Source organism: Haematobia irritans, chromosome 3 (assembly GCF_050003625.1).
Source record: "Haematobia irritans isolate KBUSLIRL chromosome 3, ASM5000362v1, whole genome shotgun sequence".
In the NCBI taxonomy this organism is placed as follows: domain Eukaryota; kingdom Metazoa; phylum Arthropoda; class Insecta; order Diptera; family Muscidae; genus Haematobia; species Haematobia irritans.
In genome coordinates, this window is record NC_134399.1 from 28,526,898 (window position 1) to 28,536,385 (window position 9,488).

Sequence of the window (9,488 nt, forward strand, 5' to 3'; positions counted from 1 at the left end):
CGATATTTCGATATGTTACACACGGAATGACAAACTTATTATACCCACATCACCATTCTATGGTGGTGGGTATAAAAATAGTGTTTTTGTACTATTTATCCCTTCATTTTGTATAAAATACTGTTGAGAAAAATTCCCTGGAATTCCCGCAATTACTTCCCGGGAAAGTGAGAGCGAGAAAAATAGCGAATTCCCGGGATCCCGGGAAGAACCCTAGTTATTATATATCACCTCAAAACAACTTCTTTTGAAATGAAAACTAGGCCCAAGAACTTTTTTGGATGTAAAGGGTGATTCTTTTGAGGTTAGGATTTTCATGCATTAGTATTTGACAGATCACGTGGGATTTCAGGCATGGTGTCAAAGAGAAAGATGCTCAGTATGCTTTGACATTTCATCATGAATAGACTTACTAACGAGCAACGCTTGCAAATCATTGAATTTTATTACCAAAATCAGTGTTCGGTTCGAAATGTGTTTCGCGCTTTACGTCCGATTTATGGTCTACATAATCGACCAAGTGAGCAAACAATTAATGCGATTGTGACCAAGTTTCGCACTCAGTTTACTTTATTGGACATTAAACCAACCACACGAATGCGTACAGTGCGTACAGAAGAGAATATTGCGTCTGTTTCTGAGAGTGTTGCTGAAGACCGTGAAATGTCGATTCGTCGCCGTTCGCAGCAATTGGGTTTGTGTTATTCGACTACATGGAAGATTTTACGCAAAGATCTTGGTGTAAAACCGTATAAAATACAGCTCGTGCAAGAACTGAAGCCGAACGATCTGCCACAACGTCGAATTTTCAGTGAATGGGCCCTAGAAAAGTTGGCAGAAAATCCGCTTTTTTATCGACAAATTTTGTTCAGCAATGAGGCTCATTTCTGGTTGAATGGCTACGTAAATAAGCAAAATTGCCGCATTTGGAGTGAAGAGCAACCAGAAGTCGTTCAAGAACTGCCCATGCATCCCGAAAAATGCACTGTTTGGTGTGGTTTGTACGCTGGTGGAATCATTGGACCGTATTTTTTCAAAGATGCTGTTGGACGCAACGTTACGGTGAATGGCGATCGCTATCGTTCGATGCTAACAAACTTTTTGTTGCCAAAAATGGAAGAACTGAACTTGGTTGACATGTGGTTTCAACAAGATGGCGCTACATGCCACACAGCTCGCGATTCTATGGCCATTTTGAGGGAAAACTTCGGAGAACAATTCATCTCAAGAAATGGACCGGTAAGTTGGCCACCAAGATCATGCGATTTGACGCCTTTAGACTATTTTTTGTGGGGCTACGTCAAGTCTAAAGTCTACAGAAATAAGCCAGCAACTATTCCAGCTTTGGAAGACAACATTTCCGAAGAAATTCGGGCTATTCCGGCCGAAATGCTCGAAAAAGTTGCCCAAAATTGGACTTTCCGAATGGACCACCTAAGACGCAGCCGCGGTCAACATTTAAATGAAATTATCTTCAAAAAGTAAATGTCATGGACCAATCTAACGTTTCAAATAAAGAACCGATGAGATTTTGCAAATTTTATGCGTTTTTTTTTTTTAAAAAGTTATCAAGCTCTTAACAAATCACCCTTTACAATAAAACGAGTGGTTAAATGTGGGTATTAATTTCGAGTTCAGCCGCTAAAATCGAAGTTTTTTAAAACGGCTAATTTAGTGCGACAATGCAAACTTAATACCGACCTTTAATTGGCCATTTTTCACCGTTACTTTTCTTTAGTAATTCATTTCACAGAAAATAAACATTTTAAATAGGCGAATTGTGGATCATTCCCCATCAAGTTAAAATAAAGTTTCCAACAAGAAGATATCATTTTATTTTTTTCTTGCAGATTTATTTTTGATTTAAGCGGCTAAACTCGAAATGAGTACCCACCTGGGAAAACTAAATTTTGTTTTGCTGTGATGCTATTAAAAACATAGGACACACATTTGATACGAGTTTGTGTCTTATTATGCAGGATCATGAACAACAAAAATAAAAAAGGAATAGTAGAAAGGTACATGGTAAAATGCAATACAAAAATGTCATAATGATCGCTTCCACCCCAGTCACCCTTGTTTATGTATGTCTTGTCGTCATTGTTGTTTTTTTTTTTTTTTTATCATGTTTTGTTTTTAGATGAATGTTATATACATAGAGATGTTTATAATTATTGGTGTTGTTTTATTCAGTGTGTATATAGCCTAACTTATAAATATATTCATTTTAAATTGGTTTTTGGTATGCAAACAATAGGTCCGTTTGAATAATTTTTTGGGTGAATCTCTTTTTCAGTCATTTTGAATGCAAAATTATTCTACATTTTTGTTGTTGTTTTCAATCGACAAAAAAACCAACGATGATCGAACCACCTGGGGACATAGGAATAAAAATTTCTTTTTGTTAGTCTTAATGGTTAGTGTTAATATTATACAAAAATGTGATACAATTATCAAGACAAAAACGAAACTCGAAACGAAAAAAACAAATGAAAGTATTAGGAGATTGCAAAATAGAAAATAAAAAATTTTGAACATAATTTTGAATGAAAAAAAAACGAAAAGAAAGAAACAATGGTCATTGAGAAAATGATTCCAAAACTCACCATGCTATTGATGTTATTCCATAAAAAAAACTTCGTTGTAGTGTTATTAGCTACAGCTTGTCTATAATTTTGTTGAATATCTAGGCCGACTATTTTCTTTGTCGTTTGGTAATTGCTTATATATTTTTTTCAGCTCTAATTCTTTCTCTCTCGCACACTGTCATCATCGAACATAAACGTTAATTAAGCTTTTTTCTGACCGTTAATGGTTGTTGAACTAAGAAAAATTAAAAGTAAACCGATTTGGAATTTTGAAAATTATATAAGTACGTCAAGTAAATCTGTAAATTGACATTTGACACTTGCATCGAAACAACTTTGCTGCTACCCAGTGGCGTATTTGGTTACTTCTCTCAAAAACATGTCTCGCATTAAGGCCGGTACTATGTTCATTCTTGCGAAAAATGTTTATGGAAACCATTATTTCGCACATAGAAAACGGCGTTTTTTTAGGTAGCTTGGAGCGCTATTTTACAGGGAGCGATATTGGATTAAGTTGGTGGTGTTGCTTGTTTTTACAAAATAACATTTTATTTTTACTTGGGCAATTGATCTGCTATTCCTTTGATCCTTTGTATAGTTTCGGAACAAAAATATAGTCCGTGTTTGATTTATAAACCCGCACAAATAGTTTTTAATAAATAAATTATTTCTTAATTCACATTGCAAATGGCGCCGTGCTATAAACGTCAGTTTTTCAACTCGAAAAAACAAAGTATCACAAATGGAAAAAATTTCGCAAATTTTTCGCATTTTTTGGTTTTGTATGGAGTTTCAACGCGAAAACCGAACAGAGTACCGGCCTTTAGGTATTTTTTTCTAATGATATTATGCTATGTACTACTTTTTTACGAATTAATTCAGGGGGTCCCTGCGATATAATTCACATTTCGTATATGAGGCCTTTTTTTAATGCAATGTGTCTAGCATACTTATTTGGATTTGCAAGTTATAACGCTTTGTTGCTCCAAGTATCTAAGGCGCACTGTTATCACGCTCAGAATATTCAAATCAAGTAAAAAATAAAAATATAAGAAGTAGTTGGATAAGGGCGATGCAAAATTTTCGGTTTTTTTAATAATTTATTGAGATTAAGTGTTTTATTAACCGGCCTTTATTCGCAATGACACTCTGTACAAAAAAATATGTATATAAAATTGGCGAACAGGGCCCACTAAAAATTATATAAAGTTGACGGACACGGTCCACTATTGTAAAATCAGCATTGGCATCAGACCTCCTACGTACCACTTTGTCGCCACTGGGTAAGCTTTCCCGACAAACAAATGCACACACACACACACAAACATTCACACACGTAATAAAGTAACGTTAGTTTTCCACTATTTTGCAAGACTTTCTTTTTTTCTTGCTTTAATTGAATTATCCACCAGTCAAGCGTTTCGTAAAAAAGATGAAAACACAAGAGGGATGGGGAGAATGAAAACCGAAGACTGAAAAGTGCTTACAGGAAAAACTAATTACCTATATACATCACATGGATATGCAATTATATAGAGCAGACATTTGATATCGATTTTTCCCCCATATAGGCTCTTTTATTAAAACATGTTTTTAGGAATTTCTTTTATGAAAAACCATAATCTCACATCCTTTAGTTTAACAATGCACAAACCTTCCATGTGAAAAAAATAAACTATCTAACAATTTTCATTTCCACTGTTTTCCTCCCCGCAGCTGTCATTTTTATTTTACACACACACGCACGCAAAGGCCGAATCTACTTAGTATATTTTATGCATCCATTTAGTATCTTTAATTCAACCGTCTTTGTAAATGGAGACGTTTTCTTAATACACTTGCATGAATTTAATTATTTTCAATTGTTTTTAATTAATGTTAAATTAAAAACAGCAACAACAACAAAAAACCCACTTGCACTCACACAATACACACACAAATTTTCCTCTTGTTTTGTTTTTATTGATTGCATTTATTGTCACACAGCCGAGCCGAATATCAATGACTTGAATTTAAATCGAAGAAACAAATTATGAAATGATTCGATAACTTCTTTTTTGTTTTGAAGACTCGTTTATAAAGATTAGTTTTTGAGTTTTTCTGTCATAATTTTACACATTTACGAAATATCTAGCGTTTTTTCCACACGGCTACAACAAATCCATCTACTTTGTAAGAAGTGGATAATGTGAATGATTTGTGTTTGGAATAATGTGAATGGTTTTCGTATATTTTACGATGTTGCTGCTTCCTTGGTGACTGCGTTGTTATTAAACTGCGACTATGTGGTGAGACAAGAACAATTCACAATGGGGGTGTGAGCATTTGCAGATATTGGCTGTTAACAACTAATTTGAGATATACTTATATTCAAGTCTATTTCAAATATATTTCTATAGAGCAATCCTAGAATTATACAAGAGAAATCACATAGGACCAGAGAATGAAGCCGCCGAGTCGCGCCGCCGATTTTAGCCGCCGCCGACTAGTTTCTACCAGTCGAAGCCGTCGCCGAATTTGTCGACTCATCTCGACTCAAAGTTAGCCGCCAATTAATCAATAATATTGATTTGAATCAGAAAAAAATTATTAATAATGGTTGCATTTTTTGTCAAAATGTTTAATTTTCCACCCAAAATCCGTCAGTATCAAGTTGCTATAATAATTTTGCAAAAATTTGGCTCAGAACATTGGAATTATATGTAAATGTGGTTGTAAGATAAGTTGTACAACTAATCTCATTACCATTCGGATAACATCAAATTGATTTTATTATGGATAATTGCCCGCCGTCGATAAGACAACTTTATATCGGATTAGCCATCAAGCCGCCGCCGGAGGCAAAAAATTAGTATTAGCCGCCGCCGACAAAAAATGGGTCGGCTTCATTCTCTGCATAGGAGGTATCCCAATAAACACAAACGTTTGAAAAATGCTAAATTTCAACAATTTTTCAAACATTTTTTCAAAGGATAAGGGTAATATTCAAGTTGAGAAACTCGCGTTCTCAACAAAAAACAGACATTAGCCTCAACAGGGAAATTCAACACATTAGCAATAATATCTCAAGTGTTATCCTCAAATTGAAATGCATCGCTACTCAATAATTTGTCAAACAATTTTCGATGCGAGTCGAAATCAAAATTAACATCGTTGCAAATACTTTTCAACCTAAACTTGTAGTCAAATTGATAGTCAAAGCCAAAATGCTATGAATTTTGTATAATTTATTCATTTTCATCAAAATAAAATATAAAATAATACACTACACTACATAATACACTATAATACCAATTGATAAATAATAATCTTGTTAAACATATAAACAAATAAGAACAAAAAAAAAAAACAAACAAACAACAAAACTTTAAATATGTTAAACATTATTAGTAAACACTTTTGCATTGATAATTCGTTTTCCTTCCTTTTGGTTCCTTCCTTTTATTAACATGCGGGCAATTTGAAATTAGGAACATACTGGACCGCGTGTTAGAATTGATTTCCAGCAGAAGGAATTCACAAAATATCCATTTTAAACTGATAATAGCATATGAATTAAACTGACGATGTGATGCACATTTTCGTCCAGAAGTTGTTGATTTCAACAATTTGTTGTTTTTAACAATTTTAATTGGTTGCGCTGGTAATGTTTCTGGAAACCTTTTCTTGTCGATAAGCCACTCATTCTTCATTGGTCAGCTTCTTATTGTTTGCAAGAAAGTAGCATCCAAAGAATTTAGTTTTCTGCAAAGAGATTTAAATTCAGTGACTTCTTTAGTGTTGATTTAATTTTTCATATCGACGTACCAATTATTATAAACTATTTGAAGCAGTTCCAGTTAATTGTCCACCATTTTTTCATTGGTCAGCTTTTTAATGTTTTCAAGAACGTAGAATGCATAATCTTAGTTTTCTGCAAAGAGATATACATTTAGTGACTTCCTTAAAGTTTTATATCATTTTTTATTTTCACTTACCTATTTTTATAAACTATTTGGTTTGTCTAAAATTTTCCTTTTTTTATTTCTTGCAATTGACCACGAACTTCGTTGCACAAATAAGTATTGAAAACCACATGGTTTTTTCGTTGCATTTTAGGGTAGTGTTTTGTCAAAGTTTTCTCATATTATCTTCAACACCTTTTCAAAAATTTCGTCAACATTTTGGCAAATTGGAAGTAATTCGCAAACAATTTGAAGATGTATTGAAGATGAGCTCTTTCAAGTCAAGTTGAATTTATGTTGAAAATTATATTTACCCTCAAACTGAAAAGTTGTTGCATTTGAAAAACGCTCATCCTTGAAAAATAGAGCAAAAATGAAATGAAATTAAATAAATCTAGTTTTTATATATGCCCAGTTTCACGAATATTGTTGTTATAAACATTCTTCTTGGTCTATTATAACAAGTAAAATATATTGACTATTGCATGAGCTGTCATGATGAGGAGTAAAATTAATTAATTAAAAATCTGCTGCACAAGTGTCCTGTATTTGTCTTATGGGGAGTACTAAGTTCGAATTTAGCCGCTAAACTCGCAATTTTTTTATACCCTACAGCACTAAGATGTATTAATAAATACCGGGTTTGTGTTAAACCCAATACCGTTTTGGTATTATTTGGTAATACCTCACTGTTTATACATCAATACTTCTATGGTATAAATATTAATACCGGTTAGGTATTACTTACAATACCATATTGGTATTTTCATAATACCATATGGTACTTTCATGCTTTGCGTACCGCTTGCGAACTATCAATAACGTACGGTATCGATTTGAGACCGTATGGTAATAATTTTTCAATGGGTGTATATGTAATAGGTATAAGTAAACATTTAAAATGCGGACTGCCATTTAAACCTAAAGGTGGGTATTAAGTTCGAGTTTAGCCGCTAAGTCTCCACTTTTTATGATTACTTTTCTTTTATAATCCATGTTAAAGTATATAAACATTATGAAAAGTTATCTTGGGCCTTGTTTGGAACAGCTAGAAGAGTAAACAATGACCTCTCAAAAAAATGCTATTAAGTCCGAATCTTTGAAGTAATGGGTTCTATTACCAAAGATTTAAGCGAATGAACTAATAGTAAACTTTTTTAATAAGCCCAGTGGCACTAGAAAAAAACCAAACTAAAAGATTCCGAGACACGGACTGAATAAGTAAAGAACAAAACAAAGGTATAAATTATCATTCTATCAGGCCAATGGATTTTCTTGGAGAAATTAATAAAAGGCTTAATGCAGATAAAAACGGTACAAAACGAAATATCAATTTTAAGCATATAAAAATTTGGAAAACACCATATACGGAAGGACAAATGCGAAAACTAATGTCTTCTAGGAATCTTCAATGGCAATGGAACGCCATTTCGAAAGCCATATGCTTATACGCAGCTGGACCACGAGCTTACAAGCATTCCAAAAGATTTCCTCTACCTGGTTAAAATTTCAAGGGCCGACGTTGATTTTGAATAAAACACAAACTATTTAGGAAATTATTGAAATTTTATTTTATCATATATTGGTATTACTCAATTATGTATGGAACAAAATGTCGGCCAAATGGGCGCCGCGACCTCGGTGGCACACCATCATCCGATAGTACAAATTTTCGATGACGCTGAGGCATAATGGAGGTTCTATGCCGTTATTGTGCCGAATTATCTCAGCCTTTAGCTCTTGAATTGTTGCTGGCTTATCGACGTACACCTTTCCTTTCAAATTACCCCAAAGAAAAAAGTCCAACGGTATCAAATCACATAATATTGGCGGCCAATTGACATCGTCATTAAGTGAGATTACACGGCCATTGAATTTGTTGCGTAAAAGAGCCATTGTTTCGTCATCTCACGATAGCGAACACCATTCACAGTAACTGCCTGACCGGCCTCATTTTGGAAAAAATACGGCCCGATGATGCCGCCAGCCCATAAACCGCACCAAACAGTCACTCTTTGTGGGTGCATTGGTTTTTCGACAATCACTCTTGGATTCTCATTCGCCCAAATGCGGCAATTCTGTTTATTGACGAATCCACTGAGGTGAAAATGTGCCTCATCACTGAAGATGAAGATGTACAATATGCATTTTGATTTGAACGCCCATTTTCGTAATAAGTCTGGATTGTGTATCTCTCCATGGTTCAAATTGAGTAAGTCTAAAATAGAGAAATGTCAAATAAAATTCGGAAAAAACTTGGCGTTTAGGTGTGGTTCACATTCAACATCGGCCCTTACACTTTAACCACCCTTATTTATCTCGTGAAGATAAAGTATGTGTACTTGCCTTCGACGAAATTAAAAAAAAATGAGGTAGCGAAAACATTAAATGCGAAAATGCCAGAGATTTTGTGAGAGAGCCCGTAACAATGTGTAAGTTGTAATGGCTCGTGAGCTCAGGAAGCGACCTCGAATAAAAAATAGAAAAGAGGGCATGCGAAAAGATTTAGATGAAAGTATATACCAATTTGGATTACTACAAAAAAATAGAAAAACTTAAAACAGATAATGCATTGGTGAGGAACCAAATCCAGAACTGCCATAAAAATAGCATCGTTGCAACACCATTAGATCAGGCAAAACTATTTGCAAAAGTATCTTGCTAATGAAACAAAAAAAAATGCATTTCCTAAATCGATAGAGTTTTTGCGAGATAGGAATAGTGGCAGCCCGTTATTTTTAGATTCAAGATCGCAATTTTCCTCAAGAACTACAATACATGTTTTCTAAATAGGGTCATTTCAATTTAGCTTAATAGGTACTTATTACGAATTTAAAGTATTATATCCAGCCAACATGCAATGAAATTCGTAAGCAATCAGGAGAAATTCCCATATTCCATAATATATGTATATTATATAGGAAGTACTAAGAATGAATGAGAAGTGGACGCTGGA

The 9,488-nt window shown here is 34.0% G+C and overlaps 1 long non-coding RNA gene across 1 annotated transcript; it reads right to left on the reverse strand.

Moving 5' to 3' along the window:
- Positions 1 to 5,898: 5,898 nt before the first annotated feature.
- Positions 5,899 to 7,335, reverse strand: LOC142230583 (uncharacterized). Its single transcript, XR_012720740.1, has 3 exons — positions 6,566 to 7,335; positions 6,396 to 6,501; positions 5,899 to 6,332 (listed from the first exon to the last, which is right to left on the reverse strand). It is a non-coding gene; the product is annotated as an uncharacterized LOC142230583 (long non-coding RNA).
- Positions 7,336 to 9,488: the final 2,153 nt, after the last annotated feature.